Source organism: Pongo pygmaeus, chromosome 15, assembly GCF_028885625.2.
Source record: "Pongo pygmaeus isolate AG05252 chromosome 15, NHGRI_mPonPyg2-v2.0_pri, whole genome shotgun sequence".
NCBI lineage: Eukaryota > Metazoa > Chordata > Mammalia > Primates > Hominidae > Pongo > Pongo pygmaeus.
In genome coordinates, this window is record NC_072388.2 from 69,079,044 (window position 1) to 69,099,916 (window position 20,873).

A 20,873-nucleotide genomic window follows, 5' to 3' on the forward strand; every position below is an offset into this window, starting at 1 on the left:
CAGTCTCTCACTTGGAAAAATAGATGTCAATGGGAGGCACAAATAGCTGCTCTGTCCTCCAAACCATCTGGTGGAGACTCCGTTGAAAAATGGCTTGAAATAGCTGGGAATACTGGGGATGGAAATGCAGCAATAGCCTTCAAGTCCTGTCTCCCAAACAGGTATTACCTGTGAGAGTTCTCAAGAAGCAACTTAAAATAGGCCATGTATAACCTGAATCTTCATCCCCATTTATACTGTTTCTGGGGTGTTCGGACTTCCTTACCCTGTTGTCATTATACTCGAGAATCTTGGATAACATAGGTTTGCAAGAGAGTATATTGAATTGAATTTTCATGGACTAGTCCCCAGAAAATTGAAAACCTTGCTCTGTTTAATGCATATGTATTTCCTTGGCCTTCATGTTCACTCCAGGATTATACCAAGTGACCATCCACCCCAGGACCTTTGTACATGCCATTATTCTCAATCATCTTTGAAATGAGGGTTTCTTCTTTGCACTCCCCACTCTTAATAATGCTTTAGATCTCATCCATTAAACAGAGCAATAAACCTTGAAAACTGAGCTCCCTTGGAAAGAAACTTCCTCCCCAAATGCAAGACTTCTGGAGGCAGGCTATAATTCTGAGATAGCTTGGGAAATCAAAAGAGTTGATTCATGGTGAATGCCACCCACTCCATAGCCAAACAGAGGCCCTGTAAGGTGTGCCCAAGACCAAGTTCACAGTAGCTCTGAGCCCTCCAGTAAAACCTGCTTATGAGCAGTTTAAGCAGGCAGTAACAGGAAGATGATCATCCGCCAGCCACTCAAATTTCAAACCCAAACATGGAAAGGAACAAGTGGTAAAAATCATTATTAATAAAACATGCAAATGTCTCTCAAGTTTTGTTAAACTGGAGACAAGATTTTGGGGGTGATATGCAGCTTCATCTACTGGCCTCAAACCACTAAAAGGTGAGCTTGAGCTCTGAAGAATGGGATGAAATGCAATTGAAACTATTATATACTCATCTTACCACTCACTGCCTCATTTGGGTGGGATGAGAATGAAAATACCATGGAATAGCTTAAAAAAAAAAAAAAAGGGCAGGTGATCTTTCTCACTCTGCTACAACTGTGTGGGGTACCCTTAGTAATAAAGGAACGCTGATTTGTGTTTGTACAGCACCTTAAAGATTCAAAGTCTTCATCCTCCATATTTGCTCCTTTTTCTCCTGTTTCCCAGCTCAGAAAATAGCATCTTCAGCCACCCAGTTACTCATGTTAGAAAGCAGATGTTAGTCTGAAAGCCTTCATCTCTCTTCTGTCCCTTATCCAATCACTAAATCCTATCAACTCTTTCTCCATTTCTACCACCATCATCCCAGCCCAGGCCACCATCACTCCTTACCTCATGAATCTACTTCAGTAGCCTCCTAATGGAGCTCACCACTCCAACTCTTGCTAGTTCTCAATTCCACTTTCCTCATATAGCCACTGTAATCTTTTTTTTAAAAAAACAAACAAACAGACTTAAGCATATCACTCCCCTATTTGAAGCCCTTTAGTAGGCTTCTCTTGCTCTTGATATAAAGACCAGATTCTTTCCCATGACCTTCAAAGCCTTGCATGAACTCACTCCTTCTCACTCATCCCGCTTCATCGCATCACTCTCTCCCTTATTACATTTCAACAACAATAGCCTTCAGGTTCACTCTTGGATTATACCAAGTGACTGTCCACCCCAGGACCTTTGTACATGCCATTATTCTCATTCATCTTTGAAATGAGGGTTTCTTCTTTGCACTCCCCACTCTTAATAATGCTTTAGATCTCATCCAATAAACAGTGAATGACATAAGAGCAAAGACTGTGTCTCTTCTGTTTATCATGGTATCCTGAATGGTTAGTAGGTTCTCAGTAACTGTATGTTTTTGGAATGAATAAATGTAGTCACCAACGAAGCTTCCTTGGACGACAGCCTTCTTTATTTTTTATCTGAATTGTAGCCATTTGCTTTGGAAATACATATACATTCCATAGACAAATCCAGACTGGATTTTAGAGGCTATGTGGGACCTCTTTAAATTTCCAAAGCCTGTGCTCAAAGAGAAATTCTCTTCGGGACAAAAAACATCAGGGTGCATATTGTCCCCATGAAGACCTCCCTCCCAAAGAGCTGAGGATTTACTTGGTTTAATCCCTAGAGTGGCAGCCAAGTGCTGAAGCCCACATTCTCCATTAGTCCAGGTGCTGGAGGCATCACAACAGGTGCTGGGACCTGTTGTGCCTTTGACCTCACTCAGAGGAGAAGAGGTTATGAGGATAACTGTGGAGGAATAGAGTGGTTGAAGATGTTCAGCATCCATCTTCAAAGGTTAAGAAAGCTCTTGTCATCAATGATGTGCACAAAGGCGTTCATTCAGAGATTTGACACTCACCCACCCTAGAGAAATGTGGAGAGAAAAGAATCTTGGCTCCTTACTTTGACCTCTGAAAACCTTGACACTTTGTGGATTCCAATGAGCCCCATGCAGCGATGACAGATGGTAGGCACAGCTGAGCAGTTCTTTCATCAAGAGCCAACCCAGTGACAGGAGGTGGCTGCTGTGAGAGCCAACCAATCCCAAGAGGGTGAGTGTCCATGGGGGAGGGAAGACAGCTGGTCTTCTAGAGTGAAAGGATATGGAACACTGGGATGGTAGAATCATCCTTATTAACAGGGGACTTGGAGTCGTATTTATCTTATGGACCAGGAGAATTAAGGAGGATGACGGTCTTTGTTTTCCTTTGGCCCTGTAGACACTTTGTGGCAACAGGTTTTTCTGGGGAATGTGCTATCATATGATCAGAATCAGAGGCCAGTTTAAAAAGACTATTCCATGAGAAAATAAATGAACTGAAGGAAAAGATTAAAGAAAAAAGGCAAGGCCTGGCTCAGTGGCTCACACCTGTAATCCCAGCACTTTGGGAGGTTGAGACAGGTGGATCACTTGAGGTCAGGAGTTCGAGGCCAGCCTGACCAACATGGCAAAACCCCATCTCTACTAAAAATACAAAATTAGCTGGGCGTGGTGGTGCACGCCTATAATCCCAGCTGCTTGGGAGGCTGAGGCAAGAGAATGGCTTGAACTCGGGAGGCGGAGGTTGCAGTGAGCCAAGATCACGCCATTGCACTCCAACCTGGGCAACAAGAGTGAAACTCCATCTCAAAAACAAAAAAAGAAAAAGAAAAGAAGGCAAGGAGGTAAGATGGCTAGCAAATGCAGGCACCCAGTTTTTGAAATTGAAGGTGGAAAACGCCCTGTGAATGCCTAGTTCCTCTTTGCAGCCCTGCCAGGAAATGGTTTCTGGCTGAGATGTTAGAGAAAGCAGGAACATCTCTAACGACCAAGCCAGTGGTCATTTTTTATGCAATTGCCTCTGGCCCAGACACCAATTGAGATAGATCCCAACATCCTGGGGGTCCAGCTCAACCCCTTAGAGACCCAGATAATCTTCTGTGGTTCCAGAAGGCTATTAACCCCGAGGCATACTCAGAGATATGACTCAACTTGAGACCGTTCCTCCCCCAGGACCACCCCAAACCATAAAGACATTAATAACAGTAATTAGCATCTACAAGTGTTTATTATGTGCATAATGCTGAGTGCTTTCTCACTTAATTTTCATAGCAACCCTATGAGGTTAGTAATATTTTTATCCCTATCTTATATTTTGGGAAACTGAGTCTTAGCTAAGTCATTTACTCAAAGTACAAAGGAAATAGTAGAACTAGAACTCACAGACAGATGACATAAAGTATGGTTTTAACCACCCCATTTTACTAAGCTGTCCCACTTTGTTGTAGAACATCCATGGCCTCCAATCAGTTTCCAGTCTGACGTGGACTTAGAAGCAAGGTGACTGTCCCACACCTGCTCAGAGGAGAAACTTACCGTTTCGATACCTAGTTCCCAGGCTTACTGGGGTTGTTCTGGCTGCCTGCTGCAGCCTCCCATCCAAATATTCTCCTTCCCATCAGTTCAGTTTGACAAACATTGACAAAAGCCTGTGATTTGCTAGACCTGGTATTAGACGCTGGTGGATTAAATGGAAAAAAAAAAAAAAAAAAGAGACACCGTGTTTGCCCTCAAAGGTACAATCTAGCAGAAGTATACAGATGTACAAATAAACACTTTTATTGTAAAAAGAGGAGGTACGGCAGAATGCTATGGGAACGTGAAGAGGGCACTGAGCCAGCCTGGGGATTCAGGGAGGCATTCTGAAGGAGGTGATTCCTGAAATGAGACTTCAAACATGAGTGAGCTTTAGCCAAAAAAAAAGGAAAGTGGGAAGGGCATTCGTGTCAAAGAGAACAGCCCAGGCAAAGGCAAAGACATGGAAACATGATGGAAAAGGCTGCTGTGGGCATGGGATTACAAGACATGCAGTGTGAGGCAGGAGGCCCAGTAGATGAGGCTAGACAGTAGGGAAGACTTCACTCATGGCAAGCTTTAGATGCCAGGCTGAGAAGACGGGGTTTTATTCTAAGGGCAATGAAAAGCCAGTGATAGGGTTGTAAACCAAAGAATGACATGGTATGATTTGTCTTTCAGAAATACCAATTTCACCTAAGGGTTTAGGATGGCTGTAAGGGGGCAAGACAGGAGCAGGAAGGTCAGACAGAACTCTACTGCAAACTGAACAGATACAGACAAGCATGGTGGGCCTGGGTAGATTCTGCTCATGACGCCCATCTGTCCCCATGTCACACTCCCCTCTCTCAGTCAAACTGATGCCCTGGCTCAGCCCCGAGCCTCTCATCTGTTTTCTGGATCATCTTCCTAACGCCCCTGAGGCCATCTGCAAGGTGTCTGTGTCCTTAGCAGTGGCTCCTGACATCTTTTAATATCACTGGCAAATTTAATTAAAGTCACTGTTCCTCCGCTCTTCCAGATCATTAATAAAACAGTGCCACCAGGACAGACTGAGCAAATTCTCCCTCCTGCTATGCCCTCCACTTTCTCCAATGAGAACACTGCTCCGGGTATGTCACCAGCCTGGGTAGAGTTGTCCCGTTCTGCTTCTAAATCTGGGCCCCTGCACAGGCGTCATAGCCAATTTACATTAAAGTTTTAGGTCCAGCCAGGCTGCACTGGCTCCGATGTGTCACCCGAGTCCAAGCACACTGCATATTCTCCTGCACTTCCTCTGCCTCCAGTGGGTGGAAGTCAGTGCAGTCCTGTCTTCGGCAATACTCCTCGAGAGACACAGGAACGAAGCTCCTTACTCTCTCAAGAGTAGGAAAGATGTGACCTCTGCTGCTTAGGTAGCTTGACTGCCACAACTGGAACTTGTATCCAAGGAGGAAAATATGATGATATTAAATGTTTTTCTTGCATTATTAATGTTTTGAATCTTCACAATGAAGGAGGTGCTATTATCACCACACCTGTTTTAGAATTGGCAAATTGGAACTCATAGAGGTTAGGGAATTTGCCTAAGACCCCAGTTAGTAAACAGAAAGGTAAGCATTTGAGTTCTGGCAGTCCACCTCCAGGACACATGCTGTTACCACTGTGCTTGACACATACCCTAGGTTTGAGGGCCCCTTTGAGCAAAGGCTCAAGGAGGGCAGGCTGAGTCTTTCTAGATGTGGAGGCCCCCAACAAGCTTGGAAGCTCTACATACAGGAAGAATGGATCCATGGTAGACCCCTGGATTTGAAAACGGACAAGAACTTCCTTTCCAGCCTTGCCTCAATGAGGTGTGAGACCTTGGGAAGTCAGTGACCCTCTTAGGGCAGCAGCTTCCTCATCCATAAAATGCAGGTTGGGTTAGATGATCGCTATAGTTCCTTCCAGTCAAACATGCTTTGATGACAGGAAAGGAAAGAAGTGAAGGGACACATTTTATGTTAGATGGGCCCAGAGCCACGTGAAAGCCAGGTGTGGAATTTAGACTCCCACAGAGACCTCAGAGAATAACAGAATAAGAGGGTGGTAGGAAGAGGGGACCAGGGAAAAGTCAAGGAGAGCCTACATTCTGGATTTACCAAAAATCCCCTTGGACCAAATCCATTTTTTTTTTTTTTTTTTTTTTTGCCTATTAAGGCTAAACACTGTGCTAGCAATTGCAGGTACAGCCATGAACCACTTCTCCAACCTCTGAGAGTTTATTTTCTGATGAGGGGTGGAGACAAACAAGTAATTATCGGAATAATTGATTACAACTATGTCTTGGAAAGTAATATGATTTTCTTCTGCTGCTCTAAGCGCTCAGGTTGGTGGCTCTACAGCTGCCTCAACCCGTGTGGGCAGTGGCTGCAGTGCAGCAGGGCTTTTAATGTAGAGAATGTTGCAGTCGTATGTGAGATAATATTATACTGTTCTTGCTTCTCTGATCTCATGCAATTGTCATATTTTGCCTTCCCTGAAGTCTCTCAGACCTTTAATGACTTCTGAACCATCTGACAGTTTCATGAAACCCTGCTGACACTCTCCCAGGTACTACTACAGAAGAAGAGAAAAGAAAGCTTCCTAGACAGACCAGGGCATCAGCAGGCCTCTGCCTCCTCATTCTTTATAAGGACCAAGGACTTTAAAAAAGTGATGACAACAGCAATGATCATATATATTCATCAGGCACCTACTCTATAGCCAACTCTGCTCTAGGCACTTTTATATCTGTTATTTAATACCTCACAAACCCACCATGAGACATGTCTTGTTGTCAGTTTTAGAAATGAGGAGATAGGGGTCTCAAAGATTCATAATTTACCCAAGGTCTACCAGCTGAGCAAGTGGCAAAGAGGGGCTATGAAACTTGGCGTGTCAAATGCTAAAGTCTGCTTTTAAGCTCCAGGAGATGAAAGGGATGGTGGAAGAGTAGGCTAGGGATCAAGATCCCTTAGGTCAAGAACTTTGGGCTCCAGAAAGTTCTGTGTCTTCTGGGAAGGCTTCCCCGAAAATGCGTCTTCCTCTAATTGTAAACTGAGTCATTTATTCTCTTGGATTCCTTTAACACTTTGGTCACCCCTGAAGCACTTGTCACAGTGTACTGGGCTTATCTATTTACCTATCCATCTTCCACACTCTTCTGGAAGCTCTATGAAAAATTTCAACTCAATATAGGGAAGCTTTTTTTTTTCTTTTTTTTTTTTTTTTTTTGAGAGGGAGTCTCACTCTGTCGCCCAGGCTGGAGTGTAGTGGCTCAATCTCGGCTTACCGCAACCTCCGCATCCCAGGATCAAGCGATTCTCCTGCCTCAGCCTCCCAAGTAGTTGGGATTACAGGTGTGCACCACCACACCTGGCTAATTTTTGTATTTTTAGTAGAGGTGTGATTTCACCATGTTGGCCAGGTTGGTCTCGAACTCCTGACCTCAAGTGATCCGCCCACCTCAGCCTCCCAAAGGGGAAGCTTTTTTGTTTGTAAAAATGAATCATCACACTCCGTGACACTCTATTGATAGGACTAAGAGGTTGAACTTGACCTCTGATACCCTCTGTGCCTCTAAAATTCTGTGATTCAAAGATGCCTGAAATGTGCTAGACTTGAGTCAACCAGAGGACTTTGCCCTTTGCAAATCCTTGACAGATCTGGAGAGTTACAAACACTGAGAGTGGGCCAGAGAGCTAGGAAGAGAGAGGGCTTAGCTCAGCTTAATTTAAGTTTTGTTTTTCCCATGGCTGGGTCTACATCTGCATTTAAGTCACCCTCCAGTTGGAGACAGTGATGGAACCAGGATCACATTCTAGAGAAGGCTGTACATCTGAATAACCATGGAGTTCTAAAAAATACAGACATCTAGACCCTACTCCAGACCTAAGTTTTGAACTCTCTGGGAGAGGAGCCTAAATACTTACGTTTTTGAAAAGTTCCTTAATTGATTTTAAGATACAGACAAGGTTGAAAATCCTGGAAGAGAAGAGAGGGAACTTCGCCTGACTATGACATTTGCATCCCAGGTATTCTAGCCATTAGAGACTTTCTTTGGACTGGGAGAGAGACTCATAGCAGATCATGTGTTGACTCACAAATGGGTACCACAAGACATTTCTATGTGCTGGACAAACATCTCACCTTCTTGGAATCTCATTTCCTTTCATACCTTGCCGAGAATAGTCAGCATCAATTCTCTACCCACATAAGCAGATTTTCCCTTTATCTTTCCCTAAACTTGCTGTCTACTTGGTTTATACTTGTACTCATGAAATATAAAAGATACATAATTCTCTTGTCTTTGTAGGAAAATGATGCTATTCATCCATTTTCAGCAAGTTGTATTTCTAATTATTTTTCCTTTCAGTGATAATAGCTTAGGTCTACTTCTTCACACTTCCTCACGGCCTCTTTGTTCATTCACTCACTTACTCATTTATTCATTCATGCATGCATGCATGCATGCATTTGTATGAAACCCAGCTTATGTGTCACAGGCTGGCTTTCACTGAATTATGCTGAGAAGGTTAATTTGTTCCAAACTCATTTTTTTCCACACATTCAAAAAAGTTAGAATATAAGTTCCAAGAGGGTAGAAATTTTTATCTGATATTTCTGTATCCCCAGTGCCTAAATCAGTGCCTGGCATATCATAGATGCTCAGTATATATTCATTGAATGAATGAGTACATCGAATGAATGTGCAAAAATAGAAGGGATAATATCCAGTGAGTCCTCCCATCTTTGGCAGTGTTCAACTTGGAGGCTGGAGAACCATCTGTCAGGGATGCTATGAGCAAGGTTTTCTGAATTTGAGTAATATGAACAAAATATAATCCCTCTAGAGAAGCACACACTTCACTGGAGAGCAGTGACAGAAAACCAAATAATTACACCAAAACAACTACCAGATTTTGAAGCATGTGCAACGTGCCAAAAGATCACAAGAAAGGAAGGTATAGCACCTCTTGGGATCACTGGGGCCAGCTGCATGAACCAGCTAACATTAGATCTAGGATTTAAAGAACGAACAGGAGTTAATTGGGTGGAAGCCAGTGCATCTCAAACAAAGGCCATAGGAAGCCCATGCTAAAGGGCATGGAAGCCTGAACAAGCAGCGTCTGTTTCCAGAAGGATGAGCAGTATGGCTGAAAGACTTGAGAGAAGCTGTGGAGATAAGTGATGAATCGCTGGTAAGAGGCCTTGTGTGCCTGGCCAAGGAATGTGGGCATTCTCTTGGAGGCAATAAGGAAGCACCGAAGGTTTTTAATCATAGGAGGGACAAGATCAATGTTTTTCTTTTGGATAGGCAACCTAGAGTGATGACAGTGTGGGAACAGGATAGGTGAATGAAAGCGGGGCAAGACTGGAGGCAGGAAGACCAGTCCAGACTCTCCCAAGACTGGGATAAGAGGCAATGGAGAATTGAACCAAGGCAGTGGGAGAAGGGCTGCTGGAGAAGGCGTGGATTTCAGAGGCACTGAAAGGGGAATCTATCTAAGTTGGAGACCAATGGAAACAGAAGATGATGGTGAAGAAGAATGAAGAGGCCTAGCAAGGACCACACCACATCAGGCCCCTTCCTCCACTGGCCCTGCAAAGTTCATCCTGATCCTGAGATCTCCAGGCCCCAAGAAATGGAAGCTGAAGGAATCAACACAAAACCATCCAACTTAGATATCTTCTTAGCTTTAGGACTTCCTGTAACTGTGGGACAAATGGAACCCAACCAAGGCCTTAGAGTGTTCCTCAGTCTAGTCAAGGGAATAACCATTTGTGGATTCAATAGACCAGACTGTGATAAGCTCTGGAGATGCACTGATGAAGCAGGTCTGGTTCCCCCTCTGGAGTGACACACAGAAAGGTATATGAGATCAGTATCTAAGTGTGAGCAAAGGGTTTGGGGACTTATGAACACTGCCTAAAGGTTATGAAGTTAGACGTCTCAGATCTGTTTCAAATGACCGCACAGTTTCACAAAGGATAAAATGAACCCATGGAACATATTGCTCCTAAGAAAAAATGCTAGCTAGAAAAATAAGAATTATGTGTAAAAGACCCAAAATAATGAGATTAACTTCAAGTTAGTCTAGAGTGACTACAAGAAAGCATGATGCTGTTCATTGATTCATGAATGAAAGTATTTGTTGAGTACTTACTATGTGCCCATCACAGTTGTAGGTTCTTTGAAGATCATTTCTGCCTGGATGCATTCTCAAATTTATTGAGTGCCAAATATGTGTCACATTCCATTCTAGCTCCTGGAGATTTAACATTTAATATTACATCTCTCACCTGGACTACTGCAACAGCTGCCAACCTTGTTCCACCCCTTATAATCTACTCTCCACAAAACAGCCAGAAAGTCTCTTTAAAATGTAAATCAGATAGATCATGCCATTCTTTGTATCCTCTCTCTTTCTGTGGCACCCCACACCCTACTGACTTCTTGTCTAGCTTCTAACTTGCTGACCTTTCAAATCTCCTACCATTTTGTTTTGCTCCACCCATACTCCACTCCAACCTAGATGAAATACTTTGAAGTTTCTAGAACAGGGAAGCATGTGTCTTAGGACTTTTGCATCTACTGTTCTCTCTACTTGGAACAACCTTACCCTAAATATCCACATAGGTCACTTCTAAATTTCATTCAGGCCTTAGATGCCCCCTCTCTGAGAGGCTTTCCCCCACCCATCTTATCTAAAGGCAATCTCCCCCTCCAGTACTCTCTTGTAACATCACTTTTCATTTTCTTTATAGCCCATATTCACTTGATGAAATCATCATTGTTTTTGTTTGCTTGTTTACTAGTTTATCATCGAATATATACTCCATAGTAGCAGGAATCTGGTCCCTTTTGTTCACCACAGTATTCCCAGTGCCTTGGCTAGTGCTGGCAGAGGGAGTACTCAGTAAGTATTTGTTGAGTGGATGTAAAATGACTCTACAGGAGTTTTCATTAAGTGATTCTGGAAAGATGCACCTTTTGAAGAGACTTCAAACTTCCTGGCAAGCCTTAGGGTACAGAGGTATATGGTTAAAGCCAATGACCTCAGAGTTCAGATAGTTTTGTTCATTCTCAAGAACCAATGGGACCACATAGTGTTTGGACAGAAGTCATGAGTCTAATTCTAAACACGGCCCCTTCTCCCAATCTTAGTCCTCTCATTAGCACCTCACTTTTCCTTCAGAGTATGGCATAATGATAATTGGCATTTATACTGCATCATTCATTCAATAAATATTAAGCAATGCTATGTGCCAGGGGTTTACAAAGAACTTCTCACTCACAGGATCTTATTTAATCCTTCTTATGAGGATGATCATACAGAAGAAGAAATTGGGGCTCAGTTTATTGCTGAGTGTTGCTATGCCAATAAATAATGGAGCCAGAACCAAACCTTGGTGCTGTGAATGCCAGAGGTCTCCTTTCAGCAGGCTGAAGGAGTGTGTCATGTCAGGAAGGACCAAGAGAAAGTATCCCCTGCAACTGAAAGGAAGTCAGGGCTGGAGTCAAAGGAGCAAGAATCCCAGGGCAGCCTGAGGCCGACATCGTTCCTGCCCTTCCCTGTTGCCAAGAGAGAACCACCTGGGCTCTATCTTCTGAGGTTACCCATGGGGGAGGCTGACATCCTTCTGCCCTGTTGCAAAGCCATCAAGGGATGCTGGTGATCAGCCTCCTTTATGTACATATTTCTCAGGCTATTCTCCAGAAGCCAGATGTATTTTAATGCAATTTAATTTATTTTAATTTTTTAAATGTTGAAATATGGAATTAAATCATATCATTGCCTGATTAAAGAACAAATAAAACCTGGCAAGCAGTCAAAGTCATCTCTCTGAGACAAGTCTGGGTAGTTCTCCTGTATAATCAACTCTAGGGATGCTCTGGGCCCTCCTATTACAAGGGGGTGCTAGGAGCAGATTCCCCAGACTCCCAGCAGATCTAGCTACTGCCTTCACAGATGTGCTCTCCCATAATGATTTCCCCTTGAGGTTGATCCCTCTATTAGTTTCTTTTCAGGGGCTAAAAGGCACTGGCTCAAGAGGATTCTTCCTGTCTCACTGGGGAGAGAGTACAGTGGTATGTTTGGGGTAGGTGGAGCATCTAGAAAGCCACTGAGCAGAGTGGTTTTACTAGACTCTCAACAGAATCTACATGGCTCTAAACACATCTTTTCTGGGGGATCTATGAAAGGCAGAAGTGCAGGAGTTGAGATAGGATGTCTGGAACATTTGGGAGCCTAGAGCACTACTAGTTATTCTGCAAATGCCCTAGAATACTGCAGTGGGAGCTGACTGGTGACTGCACATTGAGGAGTGCCAACCTGGGGCCCTTGGGGCACTCTAACCAGTTTAGGGCACCTTACAGGCTGGACAGCTGAGTTGACTGGCCAAGTTGATCTCTAGAGACTCAATGTGATAACAGATACACTAGAGGCTTCAAGTTACAGCTGGAAGGTTCTGAAATGAAAGATACTGTCAGCACTAAAAGTATTCTTAGCAGGAGACAATCTGTATGCTATGAAACAAGACACACAGAACACAGAATTGTCAGGTCAGGGAGGAGCATAAAAGTCAACACATCTAACACAAACTCTTTTGATGGATAAGGAATCCAAGGCCCAGAGAACAGAGGTGAGTCTTACCTGTGGTTGTCAGAAGTGATAAGAATTAGAACATAACCTTTTATCGCCAATTCATTGCCTCCTCTATGACACCATTTTCCTGTCCCTGGTTTGAATTTTGACTCCACCATTGTCTTATATTTTAGGAAATAGTATAGATTTCCTAAATCCTTATACTTATTTTAGGAAATAGTATAGATCCCCTTTCTTGACCTTGTTTCACCTGCTTCATGGGTGAGGGAGTATATTCATTTATTCACTCCACTTTTTCATTGAACAGCTACTGTATTTCAGGCATCATGTGACATAGAGTGGGAGACAGAAAAAGCACTTGCTCCAGGAGGGATGGTAAGCCACATGCAAAAAAAAAAAAAATGCATTTCAAAAAGTGTAAAGGGCTAATGAAAAACAGATGTCACATTATTAAAATTCACAGGAGGAAGGGACAGCTTCTCCATAAAGCCTTCCCATCAGGCAGAGGCATTTGAATTGAACACTGAAGAATAAGCAGAAGTCTTAGGGGAAGGTAAACTGTGAACAAATGCACAAAAGCAGAAAGGGCAAGGGAACTGTAAAAAGTGAGGCTAGATATGGAGTGGGGCACCAGCTCATACAGGGCCTTGAATACAAGGAACTGCAAAAAATGGAATGCCCTTCAAAGTTTTTTGTGCAGAAAAATGATAAGTTTATAAGGGCATTTTAGGAGGTGAATCTTGTAACTGATTAAAATGAACTGAAAGAGGGAAAGGTTGAAGTTGGGAAGATGGCAGAAAGCTGTTTTTTACAGTATAATAATAGTAACTACTTTGTACAGTCATGGTAAGGATTAAATGGGAAAATCAACATAAAGCACTTTGCAACAGAGTAGCTGACAGATGGTAAACACACACACATTATTTTTATACAAGAGGTGATAAAATCTGCACTTGAGTAGTGTTTGGGTGATGGGTGTTTGGGATGAAGAAGAGGGGCGTGGGCTTATAAAATACCTCAAGCAATACTTGGGGAACAAGGGAGAGGAGTTCAAATATAAACTTGGAGGTTTCGAGCCAGGGTGACTGGAAGTTTGTTGGTGCCATCAAGAGAAAGTGGGAAGTCAGGAGGAGAAGCTCCTAAGGACAAAGATGATGTCAGGTTAGTAAAAATTCAGGAGGAGTTAACAGGACATCTTGTTGGAGATACTGTGCACACGGCTGGAAACAAGACACCCGGCTTGGAGAGCTAGAGTCACAGACTCTGGGAACTATCCACACTGCAGTAACAGCAAAAACCATTCAGGGAGACTGCCAAGGGATAATGGAAAAAGGAAAAATTGGGAGAGAGGACAGAATCTTGGAGTGGAAGTGGAAGAGGGGCCATGTAGAGGTAGTGAGACCTAGAGAGCTCTGTGTGAAAGAAGCCGAAAGAGGAAAGACTTAAGGAGCTAATGGTCAATATTATCTGATGCAGGGAGGGAGAGAGAGAAAGAAAGAGGGAGGACAGCGGGCAGCTCTTTGGAATAAGTCATTATATTTTGGGGAATGAGAAGTCCTTGTTGGATGAGACTTGGGGAGAAGGTGGAGAAAAGTGGGAAGTGAGTGGATGAGTGATGAGAAAATAGGGACAAATGATTAAAATTTCAAGAGTTTGTTGAAGGCATGATGGGGAAAGAGTATAATGGGGAAAAGGAATTAGAGAAGTGATATTCTTTTTAAGATGGTGTTTGTGGAGGGAGAGGATTCTGTGTTGAAGAAGAAAGATGCTTCAGATAAGAGATGGAACTGGGGCAGTTTACCAAAGTAAGGCAAGGGTGAGATCCTGGGCACTGTGCAGGAAATGAAGGCTTTTGTTTTTGTTTGTTTGTTTTTTACTCCAAGATTAGTGACAGGGAAGGACGAGGAACCCAGTGGAGAAATCAGGGTGCAAAGGAAGAATGCTGACCAAGCTCACACTGTTTGGTTTCATTCTTTTGGACTTCGAGGTCCTCTCCTGTCGAGTGATTTGGAAATTATCACATGGAAGCCATGGCAGGAGCACAGCTTCTGGTCCTACTTCCAGATCTAGTCGCCACATGACCCAGCATTCCAGCACACAACTAGGAAAGCCCTATTTATCATTCCAAATATCGAGGCAGTAAATGCTATTTGGTCTCTTCCAATTTACATATAGATGAAACAGAGCTGTTTTCTTCTTACTAGATGTGATTCTGTATGCTATATCCAAGTACCCTGGATTCTAGAATTAGCTTTTATTCACTCACCATAGTATTTTTAAATACCACGTACATACACATGTCAGTCTCCTGTCTAGATGTCTTGCTCTATAGTCTCCATGGACCTAAATTCTTACTCTTCCAGGCCCCTTCTTCAGGCATGTCTCAGCCTTCACAGATGTCTCCATCTCAAATCTCTGAGAGTTTGCTTTGCTCTGCAGTTCAGTTGGCCAGGAAATATGTCTCACATTCTGTGGAGCCCTTTCTCTTTTCCCCTAAGGCATCTGCCCAGTGTTGAGTTTAGAGGGCCCATTCAAAACACAAATGAACAACCAAACATAAACCAATCTCATTAGAGAAAATTAGCGAAACTTTTTCCTAGAAGGGTATCTCTGGTTTGTGTGGAGTCCTAATTAGGGAAAAGAGGTCAGGCTGGCAGGACCAGAGGAAAGCAAAAAGAGAAAGCAGATAAGCCATAAGTCTGCCTTATAGCTTATAAGGCATGAAAGCTTATAGCTTTCATGGTCCAGGACACATAGCCCTCCTGTGCAAATAATTCACAATCTTCCTGTACCCAGCTATCACCAGACCATCGGCTGATAGAAAAGTGCAAGTTAACTCACTGCAACCTTGGCATTATCAGTGCTGCACATAGCTTTCTCCGGCACAAGCTCCATCCTATAAAGTCTGCAGCAAGCCTTTGTCTCCTTGCAGTCAGCTCTTTCTTCTCTTGCTGACCTGCCTGTTGCTTCATTGCAATCTGTCTTCATATGTTCTCTAATAAATCTGCCTTTTATTTTCTTTTTTACCTACAACTGTCTTGGTAAATTCTTTTTACCTCCTACGCGACACTGGCCCCAGATAGTCGCTACCTGTGAGAGTCTGTACATTGAAACAGAAAGAGGAAACCCCCGCCCTCATTTTCATAGGCTGCCAGGACCATACACCTGGGTTTCTATACAGCTTCCTCTTTACCTTCCTCTCTCTCCCACGTTCCAGTTTCAGTATACTATCTAAAATGCAAGTCTGACCTTTCAAATCAGTAGTCAACATTTTCCTAACCCCATGCTGGAAACTCAGTGGAAATTCTTGGCATGGAGTACAAGCCCTTTATGGTTTGACCCCTATGCCTTCTCCACACTCAACTCCCCACTACATTTTAATCTCTGTCTTCAGTCATTTGGAAGAGCTCTTATCCATGTTAGGTCTTTACATACGAATCCCTTCACTCATAACACTTTCTCCCTCCACTCTCCTCTCCTCTTTACTTCCTCTCCTCTTTTCTTTCACCAAAGCTAACTCCTACCTATCCTCCCTTTCTGGGCTTAGCTGTCCCTACAAGTCCTCATTAAGCCCATAGGAAGAGGTGCTCCTCCTATATGCTTCCATTATCATGGGGTTTACCCTTCACTGGCATAAATCACTTTATACAGTAATTGTCCATTCACTAGCTGGTTATGCTTGCTGGAATGTGTGTTTATGAGGAAAAAGGCCATTCTATTTTATTTGCCTCTGTACTTAGCACATGCCTGGCAGAGTAGGTGGCTGTTGAATATTTATTGAATAAATGGCTAGCTGAATGAATAAATGAATGCTTTTTCTTTTGGAGTTCAATGTTTTTCTGAGCCTCATCACATATTTGAATCTCTTAGGCAAAGCAACCAGGCTTAAGTGAAGGGGGTTATTCCTTTTTTCTTTTTCTTTTTTTTTTTTTTTGAGATGGAGTCTCGCTCTGTCGCCCAGGCTGGAGTGCAGTGGCTCAATCTCGGCTCACTGCAACCTCCACCTCCCAGGTTCAAGTGATTCTCCTGCCTCAGCCTCCTGAGTAACTGGGATTACAGGTGCCTGCCACCATGCCCAGCTAATTTTTGTATTTTTAGTAGAGATGGGATTTCACCATGTTGGCAAGGCTGGTCTCGAACTCCTGACCTCAGGTGATCCGCCTGCCTCAGCCTCCCAAAGTGCTGGGATTACAGGCGTGAGCCACCGCGCCCATCCTATTCCTTTCTTTTTATCTAATCTCAATAGTTTGAAAAGAAGTCCAAATGTGTGACACATTTCCCAAATCCTGATCATGGGCAATGACTGAAGCATGCAGGCTGGGGAACATGCCCACTATCAGTGCCCATAAGTAATACCAACAACTGTGCCCAGAGAATGCAAGAGGAACCATCCTGCACAGGCACAGTGCAGGGCTAGGGCAAGAGGACAACCTATCGGCTTTAGGGTCCTATCCCCTGGGGGAGCACAGGGCATGGGAATAGTTTTAACAGGGTCAGTTCAGTAACCATATTCTCCCTTCTCCGACCAGGAAGCTGTAGGTGGCAGTGTAAAGGAGAGCTCAGAAGAGCAGGAACAGAGAAGGAAAGAATGTAATTGTTCCTCCAATTCCACTCATTCAACCAACATTTACTGGGCACCTATCCTATGCCAGGCACAGTGCTAGGCCTTGGGGACACAGTTTCCTCCCTTTGTGGAGTCTGTTGTCTAAGGTGTGCCTGGCATTACTTAATCACATACATAAATTTAATGGGCGTCTTTAAATTACTTCAAAAACATAAGTTCAGATTATGAGTGTTTATGAGGAAAGGGTCCATCCTATTTTATTTGCGTCTGGACTTAGCACATGCCTGACAGAGTAGGTGGCTCTTGAATATTTATTGAATAAATGGCTAATTGAATGAATAAACAAATATTTTTCTTTTGGAGTCCAATGGACTCCACGGCCAAATATGGCTTGGCTGTGTCCCCACCCAAATCTCATCTTGAATTGTAGTTCCTGTAATCCCTACGTGTCCTGGGAGGAAGCCAGGGAACTAATTGAATCATGGGGGCAGTAATCCCCATGCTGCTGTTCTTGTGACAGTTCTCACAAGATCTGATGGCTTTATAAGGGGCTTTTCCCCCTTTTTTCGTCACTTCTCCTTGCTGCTGCCATGTGAAGAAGGACATGTTTGCTTCCCCTTCCACCATGATTGTAAACTTCCTAAGGCCTCCCCAGCCCTGTGGAACTGTGAGTCCATTAAACCTCTTTCCTTTATAAATTACCCAGTCTTGGGTATGTGTTTATTACCAGTGTGAGAACGGACTAATACAGGTGTATAGTAAGCAGGGATCTGGCCTAGTCAGGGAGGATATGAAAGGCTTCCTTGAGGAAGTAACTAGTGAGCTGAGAGCTGAAGCTTGAGTAGGAGTACTTTAGGAGTATGTTGGAAGAAAAATAAAGCATTCCAAGCGGAGGAAACTACATAAATGGCCTTCCCTTCTCCATCAAGTTAAAGAAAGAACCACTTCAACCAAGTTCAGTTCTATAGGCCTTATCTGCTTCTTCTCAACCCATTATCTACATTTATTTAAAGAAAAAGGAGCCTACAAAGTGGACTTGTGTGTGGGGACTGCTGCTGGGCATTGTAGATTGCAATGAGGGGCTGGGGTGATCAGTCCACATCTAGTTACCCTAAGCTTTGACCATCAGCTATCCTCCTTTGGAGACCTGCAATGCATGAAGGGGCAGGTTCCTCTCAAACTTGGATCCAGCCAGTGACGCCAGCAAAAAGAAGCCCCAGCCGGAGGCCAAGAGCCCATAAAGGGAGAACTGATCCCCCTATTTCAGGAAGAGCATGGCGCAGCAGCTATATTTGAAAATCGAGGTAAACAAGAGCTCAGCTCAAGTGGATGGGGCACGACAGCTGTGGAAGATTAATCACACACCGCTGCAAGTCACCGGGTCGCCAGGGGCCGAGGAGGCTTCCCTTTTGGTGCCCCACCAGAAGGCCGGATGTGTTCCTATCACGTACCCACATTCCACCCCCCCTCAACTCCCTCCTCCCCCCACCCCCTTCGGGTGTTTCTTGACCACCCAGGAGCTTGGCTGCGCCTGCTGCAGTCTGCGTTTCTGATAAATTGAAACCAGTTTTAATTCTTCTGCCTGGGAGACCTAACCGCTGAATGCGTTCAGAGGTTTGTTTTTTAATCGCCAGGAAAGGGGGAGGGGGGGAGAGAGAGAGAGAGAGAGAGAGAGAGAGAGAGAGAGAGAGAGAGGAAAGGAGGAGAGAAGAGAAGAGAAGGGGGGCGGGCGGGGGGAGAGAGAGAAAGAGAGAGACAGAGAGAGACAGAGAGAGAAGGAAGCTGCGATGAGCGGGTAAATTTATGGTACTGCATTAAAGGCATTTCTTCTATTTAACCCCACCCCGCCACCACCACCACTACCACACGGTTAAAAATAAAACACAATGAATTAAGACGAAAAACTGCTTTTTTCCCCTGAGCAAATTGTTTTCATCATCTTTCCCAGTGGCTCGGGTCCTCTGGGCAGGTCAGCCAGGGCCTGTAGGAGCAGCAGCGCTAGCCTCTGAACGAGGGCTTTGACTGTGTGTGTGTGTGTGTGTGTGTGTGTCCGCGCGCATGTGTGTGTGCGCGCGTGTGTGTATTGGGGGATCAGGGGAGGGTTAGTTATATATTTCCATTCTCTCCACTGAGCCCCCGATCACGCAGACCACCAGGGGCTGGAGAGTGCAGGACTGGAGAAACCCTCCTTCTCCCTCGCCCCCTTGGCCCCAGTAGTGGTTGCTCTGGGGCTGCAGCTCCCGACCCGCGGCGGTGGAGTCCGGAGATTGGGGTGAGCGCGTGCGTGCGTATGTGCACGCGGGCGCGCGCCGAGTGGATAACGCGCTTCCCTGCTAGCCCCCAAACCCGGCGGACACTCACAGCACCAGAAGCACAACACGCCCTGGCCCCAGGCGGCACACATATGCCGACATGCATCCAGCACACACAACACAGCAGTCAGTCTCCCCAAACAGCACCCGCTACCAACCCAGCATGCTCACGATCCGACTGTACCCATCTGCCCAGGCATCTCTCTCTGCCCCTCCCCACCCGGCGGCACCCTCCCGTAGACACCCACTCTGCCAGATCTGCCCCCCCAACACCGCATACACAATGTACACTTTCCGGGGCACCCTCACCCCACTTCTCCTGGCACTAAATCCACAGGAAGGCGGTTCATATGAATGATCTTGAGAAATAACTTAATCCCGTTATTCACAATCAGAGATCCTCTTAGGGGCATCCCAAGCCCCCCAACCTCTACCTCCCATGTCTCGGCTGCCCGCTAAGGGGGAAGGGCAGGAGGCTCACCCCATTACTCACCGTTTCCTCTCGGCCTCCCGAGCGGAGTGGGCAAGTGAGGGGGGTGAGGAAGGTACGCGATGCCCCCGCCGCCGGGCGCCTCACCGGCCGCAGCGGCTCATCGCCCCCGCGGGCTGCCCGCCGGCCGCAGCCGCGTCCGGGGCATGTCAGTCCGCCGCCGCCGCCCGCCCGCCCGCCGGGGTTCGTGGGCTTGCAGCTGTCAGGGAGCTGCTGGGCAGCGCATCTGGAGCGCGGGGTCCGGGAGGGAGGGTGTCTGGGGCCAGGGCGAGGGGCCCTGGGAGGGGTCCTTCCACGCGGATTTCAGAAAGAGGGAAATCCCGACCCAGAGCGGTGGCTGGAATCTACGCCCGGGAGAGGCCCGGAGTCCCGGCCGCGGGCGGCGGGGGATTCCTGCCGGGAGGGGCAGGAAGGCGAGCAGCCCGGCGCGCCCTGGCGGCTCCGAGGGACCCGGGCTCGGGCTTGCGGTCGGGTCGCCTGGGCTTTCCCTGGGCTGGGAGCGCGCCGGGTCTCCGCCTTGCACGCTGTCACCGCGGGAGACGTCTCGGCCTCGCCGCGCGCAGAGGGGACGCGCGGAGAGGCTGGTTTCTGGGCGAGCGGAGAGCTTTGCCCATTAAGCTGCCGCAAGAAGCCAAATCAAAAAGCCAATCTCCAAGCCTCCAAACGGAACGTCACCCTATCAGCTGGGAGACAGCGCTGCGCCGAATGACAAGCCGCGCATATTTATCCTCGCGCGCGGAGGGGAGACTCTCAGAACGCTCCTCGACCAGCAGCGAGGAAGTCGAGCCCGCATCCCGCATCCCGCATCCCGCATCCCGCATCCAGAGCCCCCGAGGGCCGAATTCAGATCCAACCCCTGCCCCGCGGCCACCCACCCCAGTCGTTGGAGCCTGGCGCCCGCGCCTCCCGGCCGGCAGCAAGTCAAAACGGCGGCGCGTCCTGACCTGGATTCCGCCAAGTTGGGAGCTCCAGGCAGCAGGCGGGCGCGCGGCACCGGCTTT

The 20,873-nt window shown here is 45.8% G+C and overlaps 1 protein-coding gene across 3 annotated transcripts in view; it reads right to left on the reverse strand.

Moving 5' to 3' along the window:
* Positions 1 to 19,943, reverse strand: part of SLC8A3 (solute carrier family 8 member A3) — a 150,547-nt gene extending 130,604 nt beyond the window's left edge. For all 3 annotated transcript variants that reach the window (XM_054449292.2, XM_063651743.1, XM_063651742.1), the window contains exon 1: positions 19,876 to 19,943. The gene's annotated coding sequence lies outside the window, so the exon portion shown is untranslated. The remainder of the gene's footprint in view (positions 1 to 19,875) is intronic.
* Positions 19,944 to 20,873: the final 930 nt, after the last annotated feature.